Source organism: Culex quinquefasciatus, chromosome 2 (genome assembly GCF_015732765.1).
Source record: "Culex quinquefasciatus strain JHB chromosome 2, VPISU_Cqui_1.0_pri_paternal, whole genome shotgun sequence".
Lineage (NCBI taxonomy): Eukaryota > Metazoa > Arthropoda > Insecta > Diptera > Culicidae > Culex > Culex quinquefasciatus.
Window position 1 is genome coordinate 80,978,725 of NC_051862.1, and position 21,967 is coordinate 81,000,691.

A 21,967-nucleotide genomic window follows, 5' to 3' on the forward strand; every position below is an offset into this window, starting at 1 on the left:
ACGACGGGATTCGAACCCAGGCACACACGCTCAAAATCACCCCAAAAACACGATTCCCTTTTGTTTGCATCAGCATTCAAAACACAAAAGCAACATTCAAATTCAAAGAGAAAAAAATATTCTCCCATCTTCATCCACCCCAAACAAACAGCACAAAAGTCCTTCCAGAACAGCCAAACTTTGTCAACGATCATACCATGTTGAAAACACCGGTTCTCGTCCGATCACCGAAGTTAAGCAACATCGGGCGCGATTAGTACTTAGATGGGTGACCGCTTGGGAACGTCGCGTGTCGTTGGCATTTTTGCTATTTTGCACCATGAAATCGCGATTGATTATCAATTTTCAATGTCTTTTTACAATATTCAGTTGATAAAAAGAATTTTACCAACGGAAAAAACTTTTATTTTGCCCACGACGGGATTCGAACCCAGGCACACACGCTCAAAATCACCCCAAAAACACGATTCCCTTTTGTTTGCATCAGCATTCAAAACACAAAAGCAACATTCAAATTCAAAGAGAGAAAACGTTCTCCCATCTTCACCCACCCCAAACAAACAGCACAAAAGTCCTTCCAGAACAGCCAAACTTTGTCAACGATCATACCATGTTGAAAACACCGGTTCTCGTCCGATCACCGAAGTTAAGCAACATCGGGCGCGATTAGTACTTAGATGGGTGACCGCTTGGGAACGTCGCGTGTCGTTGGCATTTTTGCTATTTTGCACCATGAAATCGCGATTGATTATCAATTTTCAATGTCTTTTTTACAATATTCAGTTGATAAAAAGAATTTTACCAACGGAAAAAACTTTATTTTGTCCACGACGGGATTCGAACCCAGGCACACACGCTCAAAATCACCCCAAAAACACGATTCCCTTTGTTTGCATCAGCATTCAAAACACAAAAGCAACATTCAAATTCAAAGAGAGAAAACGTTCTCCCATCTTCACCCACCCCAAACAAACAGCACAAAAGTCCTTCCAGAACAGCCAAACTTTGTCAACGATCATACCATGTTGAAAACACCGGTTCTCGTCCGATCACCGAAGTTAAGCAACATCGGGCGCGATTAGTACTTAGATGGGTGACCGCTTGGGAACGTCGCGTGTCGTTGGCATTTTTGCTATTTTGCACCATGAAATCGCGATTGATTATCAATTTTCAATGTCTGTTTTACAATATTCAGTTGATAAAAAAGAATTTTACCAACGGAAAAAAAAAACTTTTATTTTGCCCACGACGGGATTCGAACCCAGGCACACACGCTCAAAATCACCCCAAAAAAACACGATTCCCTTTTGTTTGCATCAGCATTCAAAACACAAAAGCAACATTCAAATTCAAAGAGAGAAAAACGTTCTCCCATCTTCACCCACCCCAAACAAACAGCACAAAAGTCCTTCCAGAACAGCCAAACTTTGTCAACGATCATACCATGTTGAAAACACCGGTTCTCGTCCGATCACCGAAGTTAAGCAACATCGGGCGCGATTAGTACTTAGATGGGTGACCGCTTGGGAACGTCGCGTGTCGTTGGCATTTTTGCTATTTTGCACCATGAAATCGCGGTTGATTATCAATTTTCATGTCTATTTTACAATAGTCATCTGATAAAAAAGAATTTTACCAATGGAAAAAAAACTTGTATTTTGCCCACGACGGGATTCGAACCCAGGCACACACGCTCAAAATCACCCCAAAAAAACACGATTCCCTTTTGTTTGCATCAGCATTCAAAACACAAAAGCAACATTCAAATTCAATGTGAGAAAAACGTTCTCCCATCTTCAAAAAAGAATTTTAGCAACGGAAAAAAACTTTTATTTTGCCCACGACGGGATTCGAACCCAGGCACACACGCTCAAAACGATTCCCTTTTGTTTGCATCAGCATTCAAAACACAAAAGCAACATTCAAATTCAAAGAGAGAAAAATATTCTCCCATCTTCACCCACCCCAAACAAACAGCACAAAAGTCCTTCCAGAACAGCCAAACTTTGTCAACGATCATACCATGTTGAAAACACCGGTTCTCGTCCGATCACCGAAGTTAAGCAACATCGGGCGCGATTAGTACTTAGATGGGTGACCGCTTGGGAACGTCGCGTGTCGTTGGCATTTTTGCTATTTTGCACCATGAAATCGCGATTGATAATCAATTTTCAATGTCTTTTTTACAATATTCAGTTGATAAAAAAGAATTTTACCAACGAAAAAAAAACTTTAATTTTGCCCACGACGGGATTCGAACCCAGGCACACACGCTCAAAATCACCCCAAAAAAACACGATTCCCTTTTGTTTGCATCAGCATTCAAAACACAAAAGCAACATTCAAATTCAATGTGAGAAAAATATTCTCCCATCTTCACCCACCCCAAACAAACAGCACAAAAGTCCTTCCAGAACAGCCAAACTTTGTCAACGATCATACCATGTTGAAAACACCGGTTCTCGTCCGATCACCGAAGTTAAGCAACATCGGGCGCGATTAGTACTTAGATGGGTGACCGCTTGGGAACGTCGCGTGTCGTTGGCATTTTTGCTATTTTGCACCATGAAATCGCGGTTGATTATCAATTTTCATGTCTATTTTACAATAGTCATCTGATAAAAAAGAATTTTACCAATGGAAAAAAAACTTGTATTTTGCCCACGACGGGATTCGAACCCAGGCACACACGCTCAAAATCACCCCAAAAAAACACGATTCCCTTTTGTTTGCATCAGCATTCAAAACACAAAAGCAACATTCAAATTCAAAGAGAGAAAATATTCTCCCATCTTCACCCACCCCAAACAAACAGCACAAAAGTCCTTCCAGAACAGCCAAACTTTGTCAACGATCATACCATGTTGAAAACACCGGTTCTCGTCCGATCACCGAAGTTAAGCAACATCGGGCGCGATTAGTACTTAGATGGGTGACCGCTTGGGAACGTCGCGTGTCGTTGGCATTTTTGCTATTTTGCACCATGAAATCGCGATTGATTATCAATTTTCAATGTCTTTTTTACAATATTCAGTTGATAAAAAGAATTTTACCAACGGAAAAAACTTTATTTTGCCCACGACGGGATTCGAACCCAGGCACACACGCTCAAAATCACCCCAAAAAAACACGATTCCCTTTTGTTTGCATCAGCATTCAAAACACAAAAGCAACATTCAAATTCAAAGAGAGAAAAATATTCTCCCATCTTCACCCACCCCAAACAAACAGCACAAAAGTCCTTCCAGAACAGCCAAACTTTGTCAACGATCATACCATGTTGAAAACACCGGTTCTCGTCCGATCACCGAAGTTAAGCAACATCGGGCGCGATTAGTACTTAGATGGGTGACCGCTTGGGAACGTCGCGTGTCGTTGGCATTTTTGCTATTTTGCACCATGAAATCGCGGTTGATTATCAATTTTCATGTCTATTTTACAATATTCAGTTGATAAAAAGAATTTTACCAATGGAAAAAAAACTTGTATTTTGCCCACGACGGGATTCGAACCCAGGCACACACGCTCAAAATCACCCCAAAAAAACACGATTCCCTTTTGTTTGCATCAGCATTCAAAACACAAAAGCAACATTCAAATTCAAAGAGAGAAAAATATTCTCCCATCTTCACCCACCCCAAACAAACAGCACAAAAGTCCTTCCAGAACAGCCAAACTTTGTCAACGATCATACCATGTTGAAAACACCGGTTCTCGTCCGATCACCGAAGTTAAGCAACATCGGGCGCGATTAGTACTTAGATGGGTGACCGCTTGGGAACGTCGCGTGTCGTTGGCATTTTTGCTATTTTGCACCATGAAATCGCGGTTGATTATCAATTTTCATGTCTATTTTACAATATTCATTGATAAAAAGAATTTTACCAATGGAAAAAAAACTTGTATTTTGCCCACGACGGGATTCGAACCCAGGCACACACGCTCAAAATCACCCCAAAAAAACACGATTCCCTTTTGTTTGCATCAGCATTCAAAACACAAAAGCAACATTCAAATTCAAAGAGAGAAAAATATTCTCCCATCTTCACCCACCCCAAACAAACAGCACAAAAGTCCTTCCAGAACAGCCAAACTTTGTCAACGATCATACCATGTTGAAAACACCGGTTCTCGTCCGATCACCGAAGTTAAGCAACATCGGGCGCGATTAGTACTTAGATGGGTGACCGCTTGGGAACGTCGCGTGTCGTTGGCATTTTTGCTATTTTGCACCATGAAATCGCGGTTGATTATCAATTTTCATGTCTATTTTACAATAGTCATCTGATAAAAAAGAATTTTACCAATGGAAAAAAAACTTGTATTTTGCCCACGACGGGATTCGAACCCAGGCACACACGCTCAAAATCACCCCAAAAAAACACGATTCCCTTTTGTTTGCATCAGCATTCAAAACACAAAAGCAACATTCAAATTCAAAGAGAGAAAAATATTCTCCCATCTTCACCCACCCCAAACAAACAGCACAAAAGTCCTTCCAGAACAGCCAAACTTTGTCAACGATCATACCATGTTGAAAACACCGGTTCTCGTCCGATCACCGAAGTTAAGCAACATCGGGCGCGATTAGTACTTAGATGGGTGACCGCTTGGGAACGTCGCGTGTCGTTGGCATTTTTGCTATTTTGCACCATGAAATCGCGATTGATTATCAATTTTCAATGTCTTTTTTACAATATTCAGTTGATAAAAAAGAATTTTACCAACGAAAAAAACTTTATTTTGCCCACGACGGGATTCGAACCCAGGCACACACGCTCAAAATCACCCCAAAAACACGATTCCCTTTGTTTGCATCAGCATTCAAAACACAAAAGCAACATTCAAATTCAAAGAGAGAAAATATTCTCCCATCTTCACCCACCCCAAACAAACAGCACAAAAGTCCTTCCAGAACAGCCAAACTTTGTCAACGATCATACCATGTTGAAAACACCGGTTCTCGTCCGATCACCGAAGTTAAGCAACATCGGGCGCGATTAGTACTTAGATGGGTGACCGCTTGGGAACGTCGCGTGTCGTTGGCATTTTTGCTATTTTGCACCATGAAATCGCGGTTGATTATCAATTTTCATGTCTATTTTACAATAGTCATCTGATAAAAAAGAATTTTACCAATGGAAAAAAAACTTGTATTTTGCCCACGACGGGATTCGAACCCAGGCACACACGCTCAAAATCACCCCAAAAAAACACGATTCCCTTTTGTTTGCATCAGCATTCAAAACACAAAAGCAACATTCAAATTCAAAGAGAGAAAAATATTCTCCCATCTTCACCCACCCCAAACAAACAGCACAAAAGTCCTTCCAGAACAGCCAAACTTTGTCAACGATCATACCATGTTGAAAACACCGGTTCTCGTCCGATCACCGAAGTTAAGCAACATCGGGCGCGATTAGTACTTAGATGGGTGACCGCTTGGGAACGTCGCGTGTCGTTGGCATTTTTGCTATTTTGCACCATGAAATCGCGGTTGATTATCAATTTTCATGTCTATTTTACAATATTCAGTTGATAAAAAGAATTTTACCAACGGAAAAAACTTGTATTTTGCCCACGACGGGATTCGAACCCAGGCACACACGCTCAAAATCACCCCAAAAAAACACGATTCCCTTTTGTTTGCATCAGCATTCAAAACACAAAAGCAACATTCAAATTCAAAGAGAGAAAAATATTCTCCCATCTTCACCCACCCCAAACAAACAGCACAAAAGTCCTTCCAGAACAGCCAAACTTTGTCAACGATCATACCATGTTGAAAACACCGGTTCTCGTCCGATCACCGAAGTTAAGCAACATCGGGCGCGATTAGTACTTAGATGGGTGACCGCTTGGGAACGTCGCGTGTCGTTGGCATTTTTGCTATTTTGCACCATGAAATCGCGGTTGATTATCAATTTTCATGTCTATTTTACAATAGTCATCTGATAAAAAAGAATTTTACCAATGGAAAAAAACTTTATTTTGCCCACGACGGGATTCGAACCCAGGCACACACGCTCAAAATCACCCCAAAAACACGATTCCCTTTGTTTGCATCAGCATTCAAAACACAAAAGCAACATTCAAATTCAAAGAGAGAAAAATATTCTCCCATCTTCACCCACCCCAAACAAACAGCACAAAAGTCCTTCCAGAACAGCCAAACTTTGTCAACGATCATACCATGTTGAAAACACCGGTTCTCGTCCGATCACCGAAGTTAAGCAACATCGGGCGCGATTAGTACTTAGATGGGTGACCGCTTGGGAACGTCGCGTGTCGTTGGCATTTTTGCTATTTTGCACCATGAAATCGCGGTTGATTATCAATTTTCATGTCTATTTTACAATATTCAGTTGATAAAAAGAATTTTACCAACGGAAAAAAACTTTATTTTGTCCACGACGGGATTCGAACCCAGGCACACACGCTCAAAATCCGCCCAAAAACACGATTCCCTTTTGTTTGCATCAAAGCAAACACAAAAGCAACATTCAAATTCAAAGAGAGAAAACGTTCTCCCATCTTCACCCACCCCAAACAAACAGCACAAAAGTCCTTCCAGAACAGCCAAACTTTGTCAACGATCATACCATGTTGAAAACACCGGTTCTCGTCCGATCACCGAAGTTAAGCAACATCGGGCGCGATTAGTACTTAGATGGGTGACCGCTTGGGAACGTCGCGTGTCGTTGGCATTTTTGCTATTTTGCACCATGATATCGCGGTTGATTATCAATTTTCTATGTCTATTTTACAATATTCAGTTGATAAAAAAGAATTTTACCAACGGAAAAAAACTTTTATTTTGTCCACGACGGGATTCGAACCCAGGCACATACGCTCAAAATCCGCCCAAAACACGATTCCCTTTTGTTTGCATCAAAGCACACACAAAAGCAACATTCAAATTCAAAGAGAGAAAACGTTCTCCCATCTTCACCCACCCCAAACAAACAGCACAAAAGTCCTTCCAGAACAGCCAAACTTTGTCAACGATCATACCATGTTGAAAACACCGGTTCTCGTCCGATCACCGAAGTTAAGCAACATCGGGCGCGATTAGTACTTAGATGGGTGACCGCTTGGGAACGTCGCGTGTCGTTGGCATTTTTGCTATTTTGCACCATGAAATCGCGGTTGATTATCAATTTTCATGTCTATTTTACAATAGTCATCTGATAAAAAAGAATTTTACCAATGGAAAAAAAACTTGTATTTTGCCCACGACGGGATTCGAACCCAGGCACACACGCTCAAAATCACCCCAAAAAAACACGATTCCCTTTTGTTTGCATCAGCATTCAAAACACAAAAGCAACATTCAAATTCAATGTGAGAAAAACGTTCTCCCATCTTCACCCACCCCAAACAAACAGCACAAAAGTCCTTCCAGAACAGCCAAACTTTGTCAACGATCATACCATGTTGAAAACACCGGTTCTCGTCCGATCACCGAAGTTAAGCAACATCGGGCGCGATTAGTACTTAGATGGGTGACCGCTTGGGAACGTCGCGTGTCGTTGGCATTTTTGCTATTTTGCACCATGAAATCGCGATTGATTATCAATTTTCAATGTCTATTTTACAATAGTCATCTGATAAAAAAGAATTTTATCAACGGAAAAAAACTTTTATTTTGCCCACGACGGGATTCGAACCCAGGCACACACGCTCAAAATCACCCCAAAAAACACGATTCCCGTTTTGTTTGCATCAAAGCACACACAAAAGCAACATTCAAATTCAAAGAGAGAAAAAACGTTCTCCCATCTTCACCCACCCCAAACAAACAGCACAAAAGTCCTTCCAGAACAGCCAAACTTTGTCAACGATCATACCATGTTGAAAACACCGGTTCTCGTCCGATCACCGAAGTTAAGCAACATCGGGCGCGATTAGTACTTAGATGGGTGACCGCTTGGGAACGTCGCGTGTCGTTGGCATTTTTGCTATTTTGCACCATGAAATCGCGATTGATTATCAATTTTCAATGTCTTTTTTACCAATATTCAGTTGATAAAAAGAATTTTACTAACGGAAAAAAAACTTTTATTTTGCCTCCGACGGGATTCGAACCCAGGCACACACGCTCAAAATCACCCAAAAACACAAGATTCCCTTTTGTTTGCATCAGCATTCAAAACACAAAAGCAACATTCAAATTCAAAGAGAGAAAAATATTCTCCCATCTTCACCCACTCCAAACAAACAGCACAAAAGTCCTTCCAGAACAACTAAACTTTGTCAACGATCATACCATGTTGAAAACACCGGTTCTCGTCCGATCACCGAAGTTAAGCAACATCGGGCGCGATTAGTACTTAGATGGGTGACCGCTTGGGAACGTCGCGTGTCGTTGGCATTTTTGCTATTTTGCACCATGAAATCGCGGTTGATTATCAATTTTCTATGTCTATTTTACCATATTTAGTTGATAAAAAGAATTTTACCAACGGAAAAAACTTTATTTTGTCCACGACGGGATTCGAACCCAGGCACATACGCTAAAATCCGCCCAAAAAACACGATTCCCTTTTGTTTGCATCAAAGCACACACAAAAGCAACATTCAAATTCAAAGAGAGAAAAATATTCTCCCATCTTCACCCACCCCAAACAAACAGCACAAAAGTCCTTCCAGAACAACTAAACTTTGTCAACGATCATACCATGTTGAAAACACCGGTTCTCGTCCGATCACCGAAGTTAAGCAACATCGGGCGCGATTAGTACTTAGATGGGTGACCGCTTGGGAACGTCGCGTGTCGTTGGCATTTTTGCTATTTTGCACCATGAAATCGCGGTTGATTATCAATTTTCTATGTCTATTTTACCATATTTAGTTGATAAAAAAGAATTTTACCAACGGAAAAAAACTTTATTTTGTCCACGACGGGATTCGAACCCAGGCACATACGCTAAAATCCGCCCAAAAACACGATTCCCTTTTGTTTGCATCAGCACACACAAAAGCAACATTCAAATTCAAAGAGAGAAAAACGTTCTCCCATCTTCACCCACCCCAAACAAACAGCACAAAAGTCCTTCCAGAACAAGCTAAACTTTGTCAACGATCATACCATGTTGAAAACACCGGTTCTCGTCCGATCACCGAAGTTAAGCAACATCGGGCGCGATTAGTACTTAGATGGGTGACCGCTTGGGAACGTCGCGTGTCGTTGGCATTTTTGCTATTTTGCACCATGAAATCGCGGTTGATTATCAATTTTCTATGTCTATTTTACCATATTTAGTTGATAAAAAAGAATTTTACCAACGGAAAAACTTTTATTTTGTCCACGACGGGATTCGAACCCAGGCACATACGCTAAAATCCGCCCAAAAACACGATTCCCTTTGTTTGCATCAAAGCACACACAAAAGCAACATTCAAATTCAAAGAGAGAAAACGTTCTCCCATCTTCACCCACCCCAAACAAACAGCACAAAAGTCCTTCCAGAACAACTAAACTTTGTCAACGATCATACCATGTTGAAAACACCGGTTCTCGTCCGATCACCGAAGTTAAGCAACATCGGGCGCGATTAGTACTTAGATGGGTGACCGCTTGGGAACGTCGCGTGTCGTTGGCATTTTTGCTATTTTGCACCATGAAATCGCGGTTGATTATCAATTTTCTATGTCTATTTTACAATATTTAGTTGATAAAAAGAATTTTACCAACGGAAAAAAACTTTTATTTTGTCCACGACGGATTCGAACCCAGGCACATACGCTAAAATCCGCCCAAAAACACGATTCCCTTTGTTTGCATCAAAGCACACACAAAAGCAACATTCAAATTCAAAGAGAGAAAACGTTCTCCCATCTTCACCCACCCCAAACAAACAGCACAAAAGTCCTTCCAGAACAGCCAAACTTTGTCAACGATCATACCATGTTGAAAACACCGGTTCTCGTCCGATCACCGAAGTTAAGCAACATCGGGCGCGATTAGTACTTAGATGGGTGACCGCTTGGGAACGTCGCGTGTCGTTGGCATTTTTGCTATTTTGCACCATGAAATCGCGGTTGATTATCAATTTTCTATGTCTATTTTACCATATTTAGTTGATAAAAAAGAATTTTACCAACGGAAAAAAAAACTTTTATTTTGTCCACGACGGGATTCGAACCCAGGCACATACGCTAAAATCCGCCCAAAAAACACGATTCCCTTTTGTTTGCATCAAAGCACACACAAAAGCAACATTCAAATTCAAAGAGAGAAAAACGTTCTCCCATCTTCACCCACCCCAAACAAACAGCACAAAAGTCCTTCCAGAACAACTAAACTTTGTCAACGATCATACCATGTTGAAAACACCGGTTCTCGTCCGATCACCGAAGTTAAGCAACATCGGGCGCGATTAGTACTTAGATGGGTGACCGCTTGGGAACGTCGCGTGTCGTTGGCATTTTTGCTATTTTGCACCATGAAATCGCGGTTGATTATCAATTTTCTATGTCTATTTTACCATATTTAGTTGATAAAAAAGAATTTTACCAACGGAAAAAAAAACTTTTATTTTGTCCACGACGGGATTCGAACCCAGGCACATACGCTAAAATCCGCCCAAAAACACGATTCCCTTTGTTTGCATCAAAGCACACACAAAGCAACATTCAAATTCAAAGAAAGAAAAACGTTCTCCCATCTTCACCCACCCCAAACAAACAGCACAAAAGTCCTTCCAGAACAACTAAACTTTGTCAACGATCATACCATGTTGAAAACACCGGTTCTCGTCCGATCACCGAAGTTAAGCAACATCGGGCGCGATTAGTACTTAGATGGGTGACCGCTTGGGAACGTCGCGTGTCGTTGGCATTTTTGCTATTTTGCACCATGAAATCGCGGTTGATTATCAATTTTCTATGTCTATTTTACATATTTAGTTGATAAAAAGAATTTTACCAACGGAAAAAAACTTTTATTTTGTCCACGACGGGATTCGAACCCAGGCACATACGCTAAAATCCGCCCAAAAACACGATTCCCTTTTGTTTGCATCAGCAACACACAAAAGCAACATTCAAATTCAAAGAGAGAAAACGTTCTCCCATCTTCACCCACCCCAAACAAACAGCACAAAAGTCCTTCCAGAACAACTAAACTTTGTCAACGATCATACCATGTTGAAAACACCGGTTCTCGTCCGATCACCGAAGTTAAGCAACATCGGGCGCGATTAGTACTTAGATGGGTGACCGCTTGGGAACGTCGCGTGTCGTTGGCATTTTTGCTATTTTGCACCATGAAATCGCGGTTGATTATCAATTTTCTATGTCTATTTTACCATATTTAGTTGATAAAAAAGAATTTTACCAACGGAAAAAACTTTTATTTTGTCCACGACGGATTCGAACCCAGGCACATACGCTAAAATCCGCCCAAAAACACGATTCCCTTTGTTTGCATCAAAGCACACACAAAAGCAACATTCAAATTCAAAGAGAAAACGTTCTCCCATCTTCACCCACCCCAAACAAACAGCACAAAAGTCCTTCCAGAACAACTAAACTTTGTCAACGATCATACCATGTTGAAAACACCGGTTCTCGTCCGATCACCGAAGTTAAGCAACATCGGGCGCGATTAGTACTTAGATGGGTGACCGCTTGGGAACGTCGCGTGTCGTTGGCATTTTTGCTATTTTGCACCATGAAATCGCGGTTGATTATCAATTTTCTATGTCTATTTTAATATATTTAGTTGATAAAAAGAATTTTACCAACGGAAAAAACTTTTATTTTGTCCACGACGGGATTCGAACCCAGGCACATACGCTCAAAATCCGCCCAAAAACACGATTCCCTTTGTTTGCATCAAAGCACACACAAAAGCAACATTCAAATTCAAAGAGAGAAAACGTTCTCCCATCTTCACCCACCCCAAACAAACAGCACAAAAGTCCTTCCAGAACAGCCAAACTTTGTCAACGATCATACCATGTTGAAAACACCGGTTCTCGTCCGATCACCGAAGTTAAGCAACATCGGGCGCGATTAGTACTTAGATGGGTGACCGCTTGGGAACGTCGCGTGTCGTTGGCATTTTTGCTATTTTGCACCATGAAATCGCGGTTGATTATCAATTTTCTATGTCTATTTTACCATATTTAGTTGATAAAAAAGAATTTTACCAACGGAAAAAAAAACTTTTATTTTGTCCACGACGGATTCGAACCCAGGCACATACGCTAAAATCCGCCCAAAAACACGATTCCCTTTGTTTGCATCAAAGCACACACAAAAGCAACATTCAAATTCAAAGAGAGAAAACGTTCTCCCATCTTCACCCACCCCAAACAAACAGCACAAAAGTCCTTCCAGAACAGCCAAACTTTGTCAACGATCATACCATGTTGAAAACACCGGTTCTCGTCCGATCACCGAAGTTAAGCAACATCGGGCGCGATTAGTACTTAGATGGGTGACCGCTTGGGAACGTCGCGTGTCGTTGGCATTTTTGCTATTTTGCACCATGAAATCGCGATTGATTATCAATTTTCAATGTCTTTTTTACCAATATTCAGTTGATAAAAAGAATTTTACTAACGAAAAAACTTTTATTTTGCCTCCGACGGATTCGAACCCAGGCACACACGCTCAAAATCACCCCAAAACACAAGATTCCCTTTGTTTGCATCAGCATTCAAAACACAAAAGCAACATTCAAATTCAAAGAGAAAAACGTTCTCCCATCTTCACCCACCCCAAACAAACAGCACAAAAGTCCTTCCAGAACAACTAAACTTTGTCAACGATCATACCATGTTGAAAACACCGGTTCTCGTCCGATCACCGAAGTTAAGCAACATCGGGCGCGATTAGTACTTAGATGGGTGACCGCTTGGGAACGTCGCGTGTCGTTGGCATTTTTGCTATTTTGCACCATGAAATCGCGGTTGATTATCAATTTTCTATGTTTCATTTTACCAACATATTTTTCCACGACGGATTCGAACCCAGGCACATACGCTAAAATCCGCCCAAAACACGATTCCCTTTGTTTGCATCAAAGCACACACAAAAGCAACATTCAAATTCAAAGAAAGAAAAACGTTCTCCCATCTTCACCCACCCCAAACAAACAGCACAAAAGTCCTTCCAGAACAACTAAACTTTGTCAACGATCATACCATGTTGAAAACACCGGTTCTCGTCCGATCACCGAAGTTAAGCAACATCGGGCGCGATTAGTACTTAGATGGGTGACCGCTTGGGAACGTCGCGTGTCGTTGGCATTTTTGCTATTTTGCACCATGAAATCGCGGTTGATTATCAATTTTCTATGTCTATTTTACCATATTTAGTTGATAAAAAAGAATTTTACCAACGGAAAAAACTTTTATTTTGTCCACGACGGGATTCGAACCCAGGCACATACGCTAAAATCCGCCCAAAAACACGATTCCCTTTTGTTTGCATCAAAGCAACACAAAAGCAACATTCAAATTCAAGAGAGAAAACGTTCTCCCATCTTCACCCACCCCAAACAAACAGCACAAAAGTCCTTCCAGAACAGCCAAACTTTGTCAACGATCATACCATGTTGAAAACACCGGTTCTCGTCCGATCACCGAAGTTAAGCAACATCGGGCGCGATTAGTACTTAGATGGGTGACCGCTTGGGAACGTCGCGTGTCGTTGGCATTTTTGCTATTTTGCACCATGAAATCGCGATTGATTATCAATTTTCAATGTCTTTTTTACCAATATTCAGTTGATAAAAAAGAATTTTACCAACGGAAAAAAAAACTTTTATTTTGCCACCGACGGGATTCGAACCCAGGCACACACGCTCAAAATCACCCAAAAACACAAGATTCCCTTTTGTTTGCATCAGCATTCAAAACACAAAAGCAACATTCAAATTCAAAGAGAGAAAAATATTCTCCCATCTTCACCCACTCCAAACAAACAGCACAAAAGTCCTTCCAGAACAGCCAAACTTTGTCAACGATCATACCATGTTGAAAACACCGGTTCTCGTCCGATCACCGAAGTTAAGCAACATCGGGCGCGATTAGTACTTAGATGGGTGACCGCTTGGGAACGTCGCGTGTCGTTGGCATTTTTGCTATTTTGCACCATGAAATCGCGATTGATTATCAATTTTCAATGTCTTTTTTACCAATATTCAGTTGATAAAAAGAATTTTACTAACGGAAAAAACTTTTATTTTGCCTCCGACGGGATTCGAACCCAGACACACACGCTAAAAATCACGCAAAAAAACACGATTCCCTTTTTGTTTGCATCACACAAAAGCAACATTCAAATTCAAAGAGAGAAAAACGTTCTCCCATCTTCACCCACCCCAAACAAACAGCACAAAAGTCCTTCCAGAACAGCCAAACTTTGTCAACGATCATACCATGTTGAAAACACCGGTTCTCGTCCGATCACCGAAGTTAAGCAACATCGGGCGCGATTAGTACTTAGATGGGTGACCGCTTGGGAACGTCGCGTGTCGTTGGCATTTTTGCTATTTTGCACCATGAAATCGCGGTTGATTATCAATTTTCTATGTCTATTTTACCATATTTAGTTGATAAAAAAGAATTTTACCAACGGAAAAAAAAACTTTTATTTTGTCCACGACGGGATTCGAACCCAGGCACATACGCTAAAATCCGCCCAAAAAACACGATTCCCTTTTGTTTGCATCAAAGCACACACAAAAGCAACATTCAAATTCAATGTGAGAAAAACGTTCTCCCATCTTCACCCACCCCAAACAAACAGCACAAAAGTCCTTCCAGAACAGCCAAACTTTGTCAACGATCATACCATGTTGAAAACACCGGTTCTCGTCCGATCACCGAAGTTAAGCAACATCGGGCGCGATTAGTACTTAGATGGGTGACCGCTTGGGAACGTCGCGTGTCGTTGGCATTTTTGCTATTTTGCACCATGAAATCGCGGTTGATTATCAATTTTCTATGTCTATTTTACCATATTTAGTTGATAAAAAAGAATTTTACCAACGGAAAAAAAAACTTTTATTTTGTCCACGACGGGATTCGAACCCAGGCACATACGCTAAAATCCGCCCAAAAAACACGATTCCCTTTTGTTTGCATCAAAGCACACACAAAAGCAACATTCAAATTCAAAGAGAGAAAAACGTTCTCCCATCTTCACCCACCCCAAACAAACAGCACAAAAGTCCTTCCAGAACAGCCAAACTTTGTCAACGATCATACCATGTTGAAAACACCGGTTTCTCGTCCGATTGATTATCAATTTTCATGTCTATTTTACAATAGTCATCTGATAAAAAAGAATTTTACCAATGGAAAAAAAACTTGTATTTTGCCCACGACGGGATTCGAACCCAGGCACACACGCTCAAAATCACCCCAAAAAAACACGATTCCCTTTTGTTTGCATCAGCATTCAAAACACAAAAGCAACATTCAAATTCAATGTGAGAAAAACGTTCTCCCATCTTCACCCACCCCAAACAAACAGCACAAAAGTCCTTCCAGAACAGCCAAACTTTGTCAACGATCATACCATGTTGAAAACACCGGTTCTCGTCCGATCACCGAAGTTAAGCAACATCGGGCGCGATTAGTACTTAGATGGGTGACCGCTTGGGAACGTCGCGTGTCGTTGGCATTTTTGCTATTTTGCACCATGAAATCGCGATTGATTATCAATTTTCAATGTCTATTTTACAATAGTCATCTGATAAAAAAGAATTTTATCAACGGAAAAAAACTTTTATTTTGCCCACGACGGGATTCGAACCCAGGCACACACGCTCAAAATCACCCCAAAAAAACACGATTCCCTTTTGTTTGCATCAGCATTCAAAACACAAAAGCAACATTCAAATTCAAAGAGAGAAAAAACGTTCTCCCATCTTCACCCACCCCAAACAAACAGCACAAAAGTCCTTCCAGAACAGCCAAACTTTGTCAACGATCATACCATGTTGAAAACACCGGTTCTCGTCCGATCACCGAAGTTAAGCAACATCGGGCGCGATTAGTACTTAGATGGGTGACCGCTTGGGAACGTCGCGTGTCGTTGGCATTTTTGCTATTTTGCACCATGAAATCGCGATTGATTATCAATTTTCAATGTATATTTTACAATATTCAGTTGATAAAAAAGAATTTTACTAACGGAAAAAAAACTTTTATTTTGCCTCCGACGGGATTCGAACCCAGGCACACACGCTCAAAATCACCCAAAAACACAAGATTCCCTTTTGTTTGCATCAGCATTCAAAACACAAAAGCAACATTCAAATTCAAAGAGAGAAAAATATTCTCCCATCTTCACCCACTCCAAACAAACAGCACAAAAGTCCTTCCAGAACAACTAAACTTTGTCAACGATCATACCATGTTGAAAACACCGGTTCTCGTCCGATCACCGAAGTTAAGCAACATCGGGCGCGATTAGTACTTAGATGGGTGACCGCTTGGGAACGTCGCGTGTCGTTGGCATTTTTGCTATTTTGCACCATGAAATCGCGGTTGATTATCAATTTTCTATGTCTATTTTACCATATTTAGTTGATAAAAAAGAATTTTACCAACGGAAAAAAAAACTTTTATTTTGTCCACGACGGGATTCGAACCCAGGCACATACGCTAAAATCCGCCCAAAAAACACGATTCCCTTTTGTTTGCATCAAAGCACACACAAAAGCAACATTCAAATTCAAAGAGAGAAAAATATTCTCCCATCTTCACCCACTCCAAACAAACAGCACAAAAGTCCTTCCAGAACAGCCAAACTTTGTCAACGATCATACCATGTTGAAAACACCGGTTCTCGTCCGATCACCGAAGTTAAGCAACATCGGGCGCGATTAGTACTTAGATGGGTGACCGCTTGGGAACGTCGCGTGTCGTTGGCATTTTTGCTATTTTGCACCATGAAATCGCGGTTGATTATCAATTTTCTATGTCTATTTTACCATATTTAGTTGATAAAAAAGAATTTTACCAACGGAAAAAAACTTTATTTTGTCCACGACGGATTCGAACCCAGGCACATACGCTAAAATCCGCCAAAAACACGATTCCCTTTTGTTTGCATCAAAGCACACACAAAAGCAACATTCAAATTCAAAGAAAGAAAAACGTTCTCCCATCTTCACCCACCCCAAACAAACAGCACAAAAGTCCTTCCAGAACAACTAAACTTTGTCAACGATCATACCATGTTGAAAACACCGGTTCTCGTCCGATCACCGAAGTTAAGCAACATCGGGCGCGATTAGTACTTAGATGGGTGACCGCTTGGGAACGTCGCGTGTCGTTGGCATTTTTGCTATTTTGCACCATGAAATCGCGGTTGATTATCAATTTTCTATGTCTATTTTACCATATTTAGTTGATAAAAAAGAATTTTACCAACGGAAAAAAAAACTTTTATTTTGTCCACGACGGGATTCGAACCCAGGCACATACGCTAAAATCCGCCCAAAAAACACGATTCCCTTTTGTTTGCATCAAAGCACACACAAAAGCAACATTCAAATTCAAAGAGAGAAAAACGTTCTCCCATCTTCACCCACCCCAAACAAACAGCACAAAAGTCCTTCCAGAACAACTAAACTTTGTCAACGATCATACCATGTTGAAAACACCGGTTCTCGTCCGATCACCGAAGTTAAGCAACATCGGGCGCGATTAGTACTTAGATGGGTGACCGCTTGGGAACGTCGCGTGTCGTTGGCATTTTTGCTATTTTGCACCATGAAATCGCGGTTGATTATCAATTTTCTATGTCTATTTTACCATATTTAGTTGATAAAAAAGAATTTTACCAACGGAAAAAAAAACTTTTATTTTGTCCACGACGGGATTCGAACCCAGGCACATACGCTAAAATCCGCCCAAAAAACACGATTCCCTTTTGTTTGCATCAAAGCACACACAAAAGCAACATTCAAATTCAAAGAGAGAAAAACGTTCTCCCATCTTCACCCACCCCAAACAAACAGCACAAAAGTCCTTCCAGAACAGCCAAACTTTGTCAACGATCATACCATGTTGAAAACACCGGTTCTCGTCCGATCACCGAAGTTAAGCAACATCGGGCGCGATTAGTACTTAGATGGGTGACCGCTTGGGAACGTCGCGTGTCGTTGGCATTTTTGCTATTTTGCACCATGAAATCGCGGTTGATTATCAATTTTCTATGTCTATTTTACCATATTTAGTTGATAAAAAAGAATTTTACCAACGGAAAAAAAAACTTTTATTTTGTCCACGACGGGATTCGAACCCAGGCACATACGCTAAAATCCGCCCAAAAAACACGATTCCCTTTTGTTTGCATCAAAGCACACAAAAGCAACATTCAAATTCAAAGAAAGAAAAACGTTCTCCCATCTTCACCCACCCCAAACAAACAGCACAAAAGTCCTTCCAGAACAACTAAACTTTGTCAACGATCATACCATGTTGAAAACACCGGTTCTCGTCCGATCACCGAAGTTAAGCAACATCGGGCGCGATTAGTACTTAGATGGGTGACCGCTTGGGAACGTCGCGTGTCGTTGGCATTTTTGCTATTTTGCACCATGAAATCGCGGTTGATTATCAATTTTCTATGTCTATTTTACCATATTTAGTTGATAAAAAAGAATTTTACCAACGGAAAAAAAAACTTTTATTTTGTCCACGACGGGATTCGAACCCAGGCACATACGCTAAAATCCGCCCAAAAAACACGATTCCCTTTTGTTTGCATCAAAGCACACACAAAAGCAACATTCAAATTCAAAGAAAGAAAAACGTTCTCCCATCTTCACCCACCCCAAACAAACAGCACAAAAGTCCTTCCAGAACAACTAAACTTTGTCAACGATCATACCATGTTGAAAACACCGGTTCTCGTCCGATCACCGAAGTTAAGCAACATCGGGCGCGATTAGTACTTAGATGGGTGACCGCTTGGGAACGTCGCGTGTCGTTGGCATTTTTGCTATTTTGCACCATGAAATCGCGGTTGATTATCAATTTTCTATGTCTATTTTACCATATTTAGTTGATAAAAAAGAATTTTACCAACGGAAAAAAACTTTATTTTGTCCACGACGGATTCGAACCCAGGCACATACGCTAAAATCCGCCCAAAAACACGATTCCCTTTTGTTTGCATCAGCATTCAAAACACAAAAGCAACATTCAAATTCAAAGAGAGAAAAACGTTCTCCCATCTTCACCCACCCCAAACAAACAGCACAAAAGTCCTTCCAGAACAACTAAACTTTGTCAACGATCATACCATGTTGAAAACACCGGTTCTCGTCCGATCACCGAAGTTAAGCAACATCGGGCGCGATTAGTACTTAGATGGGTGACCGCTTGGGAACGTCGCGTGTCGTTGGCATTTTTGCTATTTTGCACCATGAAATCGCGGTTGATTATCAATTTTCTATGTCTATTTTACCATATTTAGTTGATAAAAAAGAATTTTACCAACGGAAAAAAAAACTTTTATTTTGTCCACGACGGGATTCGAACCCAGGCACATACGCTAAAATCCGCCCAAAAAACACGATTCCTTTTGTTTGCATCAAAGCACACACAAAAGCAACATTCAAATTCAAAGAAAGAAAAACGTTCTCCCATCTTCACCCACCCCAAACAAACAGCACAAAAGTCCTTCCAGAACAACTAAACTTTGTCAACGATCATACCATGTTGAAAACACCGGTTCTCGTCCGATCACCGAAGTTAAGCAACATCGGGCGCGATTAGTACTTAGATGGGTGACCGCTTGGGAACGTCGCGTGTCGTTGGCATTTTGCTATTTTGCACCATGAAATCGCGGTTGATTATCAATTTTCTATGTCTATTTTACCATATTTAGTTGATAAAAAAGAATTTTACCAACGGAAAAAAAAACTTTTATTTTGTCCACGACGGGATTCGAACCCAGGCACATACGCTAAAATCCGCCCAAAAAACACGATTCCCTTTTGTTTGCATCAAAGCACACACAAAAGCAACATTCAAATTCAAAGAAAGAAAAACGTTCTCCCATCTTCACCCACCCCAAACAAACAGCACAAAAGTCCTTCCAGAACAACTAAACTTTGTCAACGATCATACCATGTTGAAAACACCGGTTCTCGTCCGATCACCGAAGTTAAGCAACATCGGGCGCGATTAGTACTTAGATGGGTGACCGCTTGGGAACGTCGCGTGTCGTTGGCATTTTTGCTATTTTGCACCATGAAATCGCGATTGATTATCAATTTTCAATGTCTTTTTACCAATATTCAGTTGATAAAAGAATTTTACTAACGGAAAAAACTTTTATTTTGCCTCCGACGGGATTCGAACCCAGGCACACACGCTCAAAATCACCCAAAACACAAGATTCCCTTTTGTTTGCATCAGCATTCAAAACACAAAAGCAACATTCAAATTCAAAGAGAGAAAATATTCTCCCATCTTCACCCACTCCAAACAAACAGCACAAAAGTCCTTCCAGAACAACTAAACTTTGTCAACGATCATACCATGTTGAAAACACCGGTTCTCGTCCGATCACCGAAGTTAAGCAACATCGGGCGCGATTAGTACTTAGATGGGTGACCGCTTGGGAACGTCGCGTGTCGTTGGCATTTTTGCTATTTTGCACCATGAAATCGCGGTTGATTATCAATTTTCTATGTCTATTTTACCATATTTAGTTGATAAAAAAGAATTTTACCAACGGAAAAAAAAACTTTTATTTTGTCCACGACGGGATTCGAACCCAGGCACATACGCTAAAATCCGCCCAAAAAACACGATTCCCTTTTGTTTGCATCAAAGCACACAAAAGCAACATTCAAATTCAAAGAAAGAAAAACGTTCTCCCATCTTCACCCACCCCAAACAAACAGCACAAAAGTCCTTCCAGAACAACTAAACTTTGTCAACGATCATACCATGTTGAAAACACCGGTTCTCGTCCGATCACCGAAGTTAAGCAACATCGGGCGCGATTAGTACTTAGATGGGTGACCGCTTGGGAACGTCGCGTGTCGTTGGCATTTTTGCTATTTTGCACCATGAAATCGCGGTTGATTATCAATTTTCTATGTCTATTTTACCATATTTAGTTGATAAAAAAGAATTTTACCAACGGAAAAAAAAACTTTTATTTTGTCCACGACGGGATTCGAACCCAGGCACATACGCTAAAATCCGCCCAAAAAACACGATTCCCTTTTGTTTGCATCAAAGCACACACAAAAGCAACATTCAAATTCAATGAGAGAAAAACGTTCTCCCATCTTCACCCACCCCAAACAAACAGCACAAAAGTCCTTCCAGAACAGCCAAACTTTGTCAACGATCATACCATGTTGAAAACACCGGTTCTCGTCCGATCACCGAAGTTAAGCAACATCGGGCGCGATTAGTACTTAGATGGGTGACCGCTTGGGAACGTCGCGTGTCGTTGGCATTTTTGCTATTTTGCACCATGAAATCGCGATTGATTATCAATTTTCAATGTCTTTTTTACCAATATTCAGTTGATAAAAAAGAATTTTACCAACGGAAAAAAAAAACTTTTATTTTGCCACCGACGGGATTCGAACCCAGGCACACACGCTCAAAATCACCCAAAAACACAAGATTCCCTTTTGTTTGCATCAGCATTCAAAACACAAAAGCAACATTCAAATTCAAAGAGAGAAAAATATTCTCCCATCTTCACCCACTCCAAACAAACAGCACAAAAGTCCTTCCAGAACAGCCAAACTTTGTCAACGATCATACCATGTTGAAAACACCGGTTCTCGTCCGATCACCGAAGTTAAGCAACATCGGGCGCGATTAGTACTTAGATGGGTGACCGCTTGGGAACGTCGCGTGTCGTTGGCATTTTTGCTATTTTGCACCATGAAATCGCGATTGATTATCAATTTTCAATGTCTTTTTACCAATATTCAGTTGATAAAAAAGAATTT

At 40.8% G+C, this 21,967-nt stretch overlaps 52 non-coding genes across 52 annotated transcripts; all 52 read left to right on the top strand.

The window, feature by feature from the left end:
* The first annotated feature begins 182 nt into the window (after positions 1 to 182).
* LOC119768252 lies at positions 183 to 301 on the top strand. Its single transcript, XR_005278058.1, has one exon. It is a non-coding gene; the product is annotated as a 5S ribosomal RNA (ribosomal RNA).
* A 294-nt stretch (positions 302 to 595) lies between these two features.
* LOC119768253 lies at positions 596 to 714 on the top strand. The gene has a single exon (XR_005278059.1). It is a non-coding gene; the product is annotated as a 5S ribosomal RNA (ribosomal RNA).
* Positions 715 to 1,007: 293 nt separating this feature from the next.
* LOC119768254 lies at positions 1,008 to 1,126 on the top strand. The gene has a single exon (XR_005278060.1). It is a non-coding gene; the product is annotated as a 5S ribosomal RNA (ribosomal RNA).
* Positions 1,127 to 1,429: 303 nt separating this feature from the next.
* On the top strand, positions 1,430 to 1,548 carry LOC119768255. Its single transcript, XR_005278061.1, has one exon. It is a non-coding gene; the product is annotated as a 5S ribosomal RNA (ribosomal RNA).
* Positions 1,549 to 2,008: 460 nt separating this feature from the next.
* Positions 2,009 to 2,127, top strand: LOC119768256. The gene has a single exon (XR_005278062.1). It is a non-coding gene; the product is annotated as a 5S ribosomal RNA (ribosomal RNA).
* Positions 2,128 to 2,428: 301 nt separating this feature from the next.
* LOC119768257 lies at positions 2,429 to 2,547 on the top strand. Its single transcript, XR_005278063.1, has one exon. It is a non-coding gene; the product is annotated as a 5S ribosomal RNA (ribosomal RNA).
* Positions 2,548 to 2,846: 299 nt separating this feature from the next.
* On the top strand, positions 2,847 to 2,965 carry LOC119768259. Its single transcript, XR_005278065.1, has one exon. It is a non-coding gene; the product is annotated as a 5S ribosomal RNA (ribosomal RNA).
* A 297-nt stretch (positions 2,966 to 3,262) lies between these two features.
* LOC119768260 lies at positions 3,263 to 3,381 on the top strand. Its single transcript, XR_005278066.1, has one exon. It is a non-coding gene; the product is annotated as a 5S ribosomal RNA (ribosomal RNA).
* A 299-nt stretch (positions 3,382 to 3,680) lies between these two features.
* Positions 3,681 to 3,799, top strand: LOC119768261. The gene has a single exon (XR_005278067.1). It is a non-coding gene; the product is annotated as a 5S ribosomal RNA (ribosomal RNA).
* A 298-nt stretch (positions 3,800 to 4,097) lies between these two features.
* On the top strand, positions 4,098 to 4,216 carry LOC119768262. Its single transcript, XR_005278068.1, has one exon. It is a non-coding gene; the product is annotated as a 5S ribosomal RNA (ribosomal RNA).
* Positions 4,217 to 4,516: 300 nt separating this feature from the next.
* Positions 4,517 to 4,635, top strand: LOC119768263. The gene has a single exon (XR_005278069.1). It is a non-coding gene; the product is annotated as a 5S ribosomal RNA (ribosomal RNA).
* Positions 4,636 to 4,929: 294 nt separating this feature from the next.
* Positions 4,930 to 5,048, top strand: LOC119768111. The gene has a single exon (XR_005277927.1). It is a non-coding gene; the product is annotated as a 5S ribosomal RNA (ribosomal RNA).
* A 300-nt stretch (positions 5,049 to 5,348) lies between these two features.
* Positions 5,349 to 5,467, top strand: LOC119768112. The gene has a single exon (XR_005277928.1). It is a non-coding gene; the product is annotated as a 5S ribosomal RNA (ribosomal RNA).
* Positions 5,468 to 5,764: 297 nt separating this feature from the next.
* On the top strand, positions 5,765 to 5,883 carry LOC119768113. The gene has a single exon (XR_005277929.1). It is a non-coding gene; the product is annotated as a 5S ribosomal RNA (ribosomal RNA).
* A 295-nt stretch (positions 5,884 to 6,178) lies between these two features.
* LOC119768114 lies at positions 6,179 to 6,297 on the top strand. Its single transcript, XR_005277930.1, has one exon. It is a non-coding gene; the product is annotated as a 5S ribosomal RNA (ribosomal RNA).
* A 291-nt stretch (positions 6,298 to 6,588) lies between these two features.
* Positions 6,589 to 6,707, top strand: LOC119768115. Its single transcript, XR_005277931.1, has one exon. It is a non-coding gene; the product is annotated as a 5S ribosomal RNA (ribosomal RNA).
* A 293-nt stretch (positions 6,708 to 7,000) lies between these two features.
* Positions 7,001 to 7,119, top strand: LOC119768118. The gene has a single exon (XR_005277933.1). It is a non-coding gene; the product is annotated as a 5S ribosomal RNA (ribosomal RNA).
* Positions 7,120 to 7,419: 300 nt separating this feature from the next.
* Positions 7,420 to 7,538, top strand: LOC119768119. Its single transcript, XR_005277934.1, has one exon. It is a non-coding gene; the product is annotated as a 5S ribosomal RNA (ribosomal RNA).
* Positions 7,539 to 7,836: 298 nt separating this feature from the next.
* LOC119768120 lies at positions 7,837 to 7,955 on the top strand. The gene has a single exon (XR_005277935.1). It is a non-coding gene; the product is annotated as a 5S ribosomal RNA (ribosomal RNA).
* A 300-nt stretch (positions 7,956 to 8,255) lies between these two features.
* LOC119768121 lies at positions 8,256 to 8,374 on the top strand. Its single transcript, XR_005277936.1, has one exon. It is a non-coding gene; the product is annotated as a 5S ribosomal RNA (ribosomal RNA).
* A 292-nt stretch (positions 8,375 to 8,666) lies between these two features.
* On the top strand, positions 8,667 to 8,785 carry LOC119768122. The gene has a single exon (XR_005277938.1). It is a non-coding gene; the product is annotated as a 5S ribosomal RNA (ribosomal RNA).
* Positions 8,786 to 9,077: 292 nt separating this feature from the next.
* On the top strand, positions 9,078 to 9,196 carry LOC119768123. The gene has a single exon (XR_005277939.1). It is a non-coding gene; the product is annotated as a 5S ribosomal RNA (ribosomal RNA).
* Positions 9,197 to 9,486: 290 nt separating this feature from the next.
* LOC119768124 lies at positions 9,487 to 9,605 on the top strand. The gene has a single exon (XR_005277940.1). It is a non-coding gene; the product is annotated as a 5S ribosomal RNA (ribosomal RNA).
* A 290-nt stretch (positions 9,606 to 9,895) lies between these two features.
* Positions 9,896 to 10,014, top strand: LOC119768125. Its single transcript, XR_005277941.1, has one exon. It is a non-coding gene; the product is annotated as a 5S ribosomal RNA (ribosomal RNA).
* Positions 10,015 to 10,311: 297 nt separating this feature from the next.
* On the top strand, positions 10,312 to 10,430 carry LOC119768126. Its single transcript, XR_005277942.1, has one exon. It is a non-coding gene; the product is annotated as a 5S ribosomal RNA (ribosomal RNA).
* A 294-nt stretch (positions 10,431 to 10,724) lies between these two features.
* On the top strand, positions 10,725 to 10,843 carry LOC119768127. Its single transcript, XR_005277944.1, has one exon. It is a non-coding gene; the product is annotated as a 5S ribosomal RNA (ribosomal RNA).
* A 290-nt stretch (positions 10,844 to 11,133) lies between these two features.
* On the top strand, positions 11,134 to 11,252 carry LOC119768129. Its single transcript, XR_005277946.1, has one exon. It is a non-coding gene; the product is annotated as a 5S ribosomal RNA (ribosomal RNA).
* A 288-nt stretch (positions 11,253 to 11,540) lies between these two features.
* On the top strand, positions 11,541 to 11,659 carry LOC119768130. Its single transcript, XR_005277947.1, has one exon. It is a non-coding gene; the product is annotated as a 5S ribosomal RNA (ribosomal RNA).
* A 291-nt stretch (positions 11,660 to 11,950) lies between these two features.
* Positions 11,951 to 12,069, top strand: LOC119768131. The gene has a single exon (XR_005277948.1). It is a non-coding gene; the product is annotated as a 5S ribosomal RNA (ribosomal RNA).
* Positions 12,070 to 12,362: 293 nt separating this feature from the next.
* On the top strand, positions 12,363 to 12,481 carry LOC119768132. Its single transcript, XR_005277949.1, has one exon. It is a non-coding gene; the product is annotated as a 5S ribosomal RNA (ribosomal RNA).
* A 293-nt stretch (positions 12,482 to 12,774) lies between these two features.
* On the top strand, positions 12,775 to 12,893 carry LOC119768134. The gene has a single exon (XR_005277950.1). It is a non-coding gene; the product is annotated as a 5S ribosomal RNA (ribosomal RNA).
* A 250-nt stretch (positions 12,894 to 13,143) lies between these two features.
* LOC119768135 lies at positions 13,144 to 13,262 on the top strand. The gene has a single exon (XR_005277951.1). It is a non-coding gene; the product is annotated as a 5S ribosomal RNA (ribosomal RNA).
* A 290-nt stretch (positions 13,263 to 13,552) lies between these two features.
* LOC119768136 lies at positions 13,553 to 13,671 on the top strand. Its single transcript, XR_005277952.1, has one exon. It is a non-coding gene; the product is annotated as a 5S ribosomal RNA (ribosomal RNA).
* A 302-nt stretch (positions 13,672 to 13,973) lies between these two features.
* On the top strand, positions 13,974 to 14,092 carry LOC119768137. The gene has a single exon (XR_005277953.1). It is a non-coding gene; the product is annotated as a 5S ribosomal RNA (ribosomal RNA).
* A 289-nt stretch (positions 14,093 to 14,381) lies between these two features.
* LOC119768138 lies at positions 14,382 to 14,500 on the top strand. The gene has a single exon (XR_005277955.1). It is a non-coding gene; the product is annotated as a 5S ribosomal RNA (ribosomal RNA).
* A 297-nt stretch (positions 14,501 to 14,797) lies between these two features.
* LOC119768139 lies at positions 14,798 to 14,916 on the top strand. The gene has a single exon (XR_005277956.1). It is a non-coding gene; the product is annotated as a 5S ribosomal RNA (ribosomal RNA).
* A 610-nt stretch (positions 14,917 to 15,526) lies between these two features.
* On the top strand, positions 15,527 to 15,645 carry LOC119768141. The gene has a single exon (XR_005277958.1). It is a non-coding gene; the product is annotated as a 5S ribosomal RNA (ribosomal RNA).
* Positions 15,646 to 15,946: 301 nt separating this feature from the next.
* LOC119768142 lies at positions 15,947 to 16,065 on the top strand. The gene has a single exon (XR_005277959.1). It is a non-coding gene; the product is annotated as a 5S ribosomal RNA (ribosomal RNA).
* Positions 16,066 to 16,365: 300 nt separating this feature from the next.
* Positions 16,366 to 16,484, top strand: LOC119768143. The gene has a single exon (XR_005277960.1). It is a non-coding gene; the product is annotated as a 5S ribosomal RNA (ribosomal RNA).
* Positions 16,485 to 16,781: 297 nt separating this feature from the next.
* On the top strand, positions 16,782 to 16,900 carry LOC119768145. Its single transcript, XR_005277961.1, has one exon. It is a non-coding gene; the product is annotated as a 5S ribosomal RNA (ribosomal RNA).
* A 291-nt stretch (positions 16,901 to 17,191) lies between these two features.
* On the top strand, positions 17,192 to 17,310 carry LOC119768146. The gene has a single exon (XR_005277962.1). It is a non-coding gene; the product is annotated as a 5S ribosomal RNA (ribosomal RNA).
* A 297-nt stretch (positions 17,311 to 17,607) lies between these two features.
* On the top strand, positions 17,608 to 17,726 carry LOC119768147. Its single transcript, XR_005277963.1, has one exon. It is a non-coding gene; the product is annotated as a 5S ribosomal RNA (ribosomal RNA).
* A 297-nt stretch (positions 17,727 to 18,023) lies between these two features.
* LOC119768148 lies at positions 18,024 to 18,142 on the top strand. The gene has a single exon (XR_005277964.1). It is a non-coding gene; the product is annotated as a 5S ribosomal RNA (ribosomal RNA).
* A 295-nt stretch (positions 18,143 to 18,437) lies between these two features.
* Positions 18,438 to 18,556, top strand: LOC119768149. Its single transcript, XR_005277966.1, has one exon. It is a non-coding gene; the product is annotated as a 5S ribosomal RNA (ribosomal RNA).
* A 297-nt stretch (positions 18,557 to 18,853) lies between these two features.
* LOC119768150 lies at positions 18,854 to 18,972 on the top strand. Its single transcript, XR_005277967.1, has one exon. It is a non-coding gene; the product is annotated as a 5S ribosomal RNA (ribosomal RNA).
* A 295-nt stretch (positions 18,973 to 19,267) lies between these two features.
* Positions 19,268 to 19,386, top strand: LOC119768151. The gene has a single exon (XR_005277968.1). It is a non-coding gene; the product is annotated as a 5S ribosomal RNA (ribosomal RNA).
* A 296-nt stretch (positions 19,387 to 19,682) lies between these two features.
* Positions 19,683 to 19,801, top strand: LOC119768153. The gene has a single exon (XR_005277970.1). It is a non-coding gene; the product is annotated as a 5S ribosomal RNA (ribosomal RNA).
* A 296-nt stretch (positions 19,802 to 20,097) lies between these two features.
* Positions 20,098 to 20,216, top strand: LOC119768154. Its single transcript, XR_005277971.1, has one exon. It is a non-coding gene; the product is annotated as a 5S ribosomal RNA (ribosomal RNA).
* A 294-nt stretch (positions 20,217 to 20,510) lies between these two features.
* On the top strand, positions 20,511 to 20,629 carry LOC119768156. The gene has a single exon (XR_005277972.1). It is a non-coding gene; the product is annotated as a 5S ribosomal RNA (ribosomal RNA).
* A 295-nt stretch (positions 20,630 to 20,924) lies between these two features.
* LOC119768157 lies at positions 20,925 to 21,043 on the top strand. The gene has a single exon (XR_005277973.1). It is a non-coding gene; the product is annotated as a 5S ribosomal RNA (ribosomal RNA).
* Positions 21,044 to 21,340: 297 nt separating this feature from the next.
* Positions 21,341 to 21,459, top strand: LOC119768158. The gene has a single exon (XR_005277974.1). It is a non-coding gene; the product is annotated as a 5S ribosomal RNA (ribosomal RNA).
* Positions 21,460 to 21,762: 303 nt separating this feature from the next.
* LOC119768159 lies at positions 21,763 to 21,881 on the top strand. Its single transcript, XR_005277975.1, has one exon. It is a non-coding gene; the product is annotated as a 5S ribosomal RNA (ribosomal RNA).
* The last annotated feature ends 86 nt before the right edge of the window (positions 21,882 to 21,967 follow it).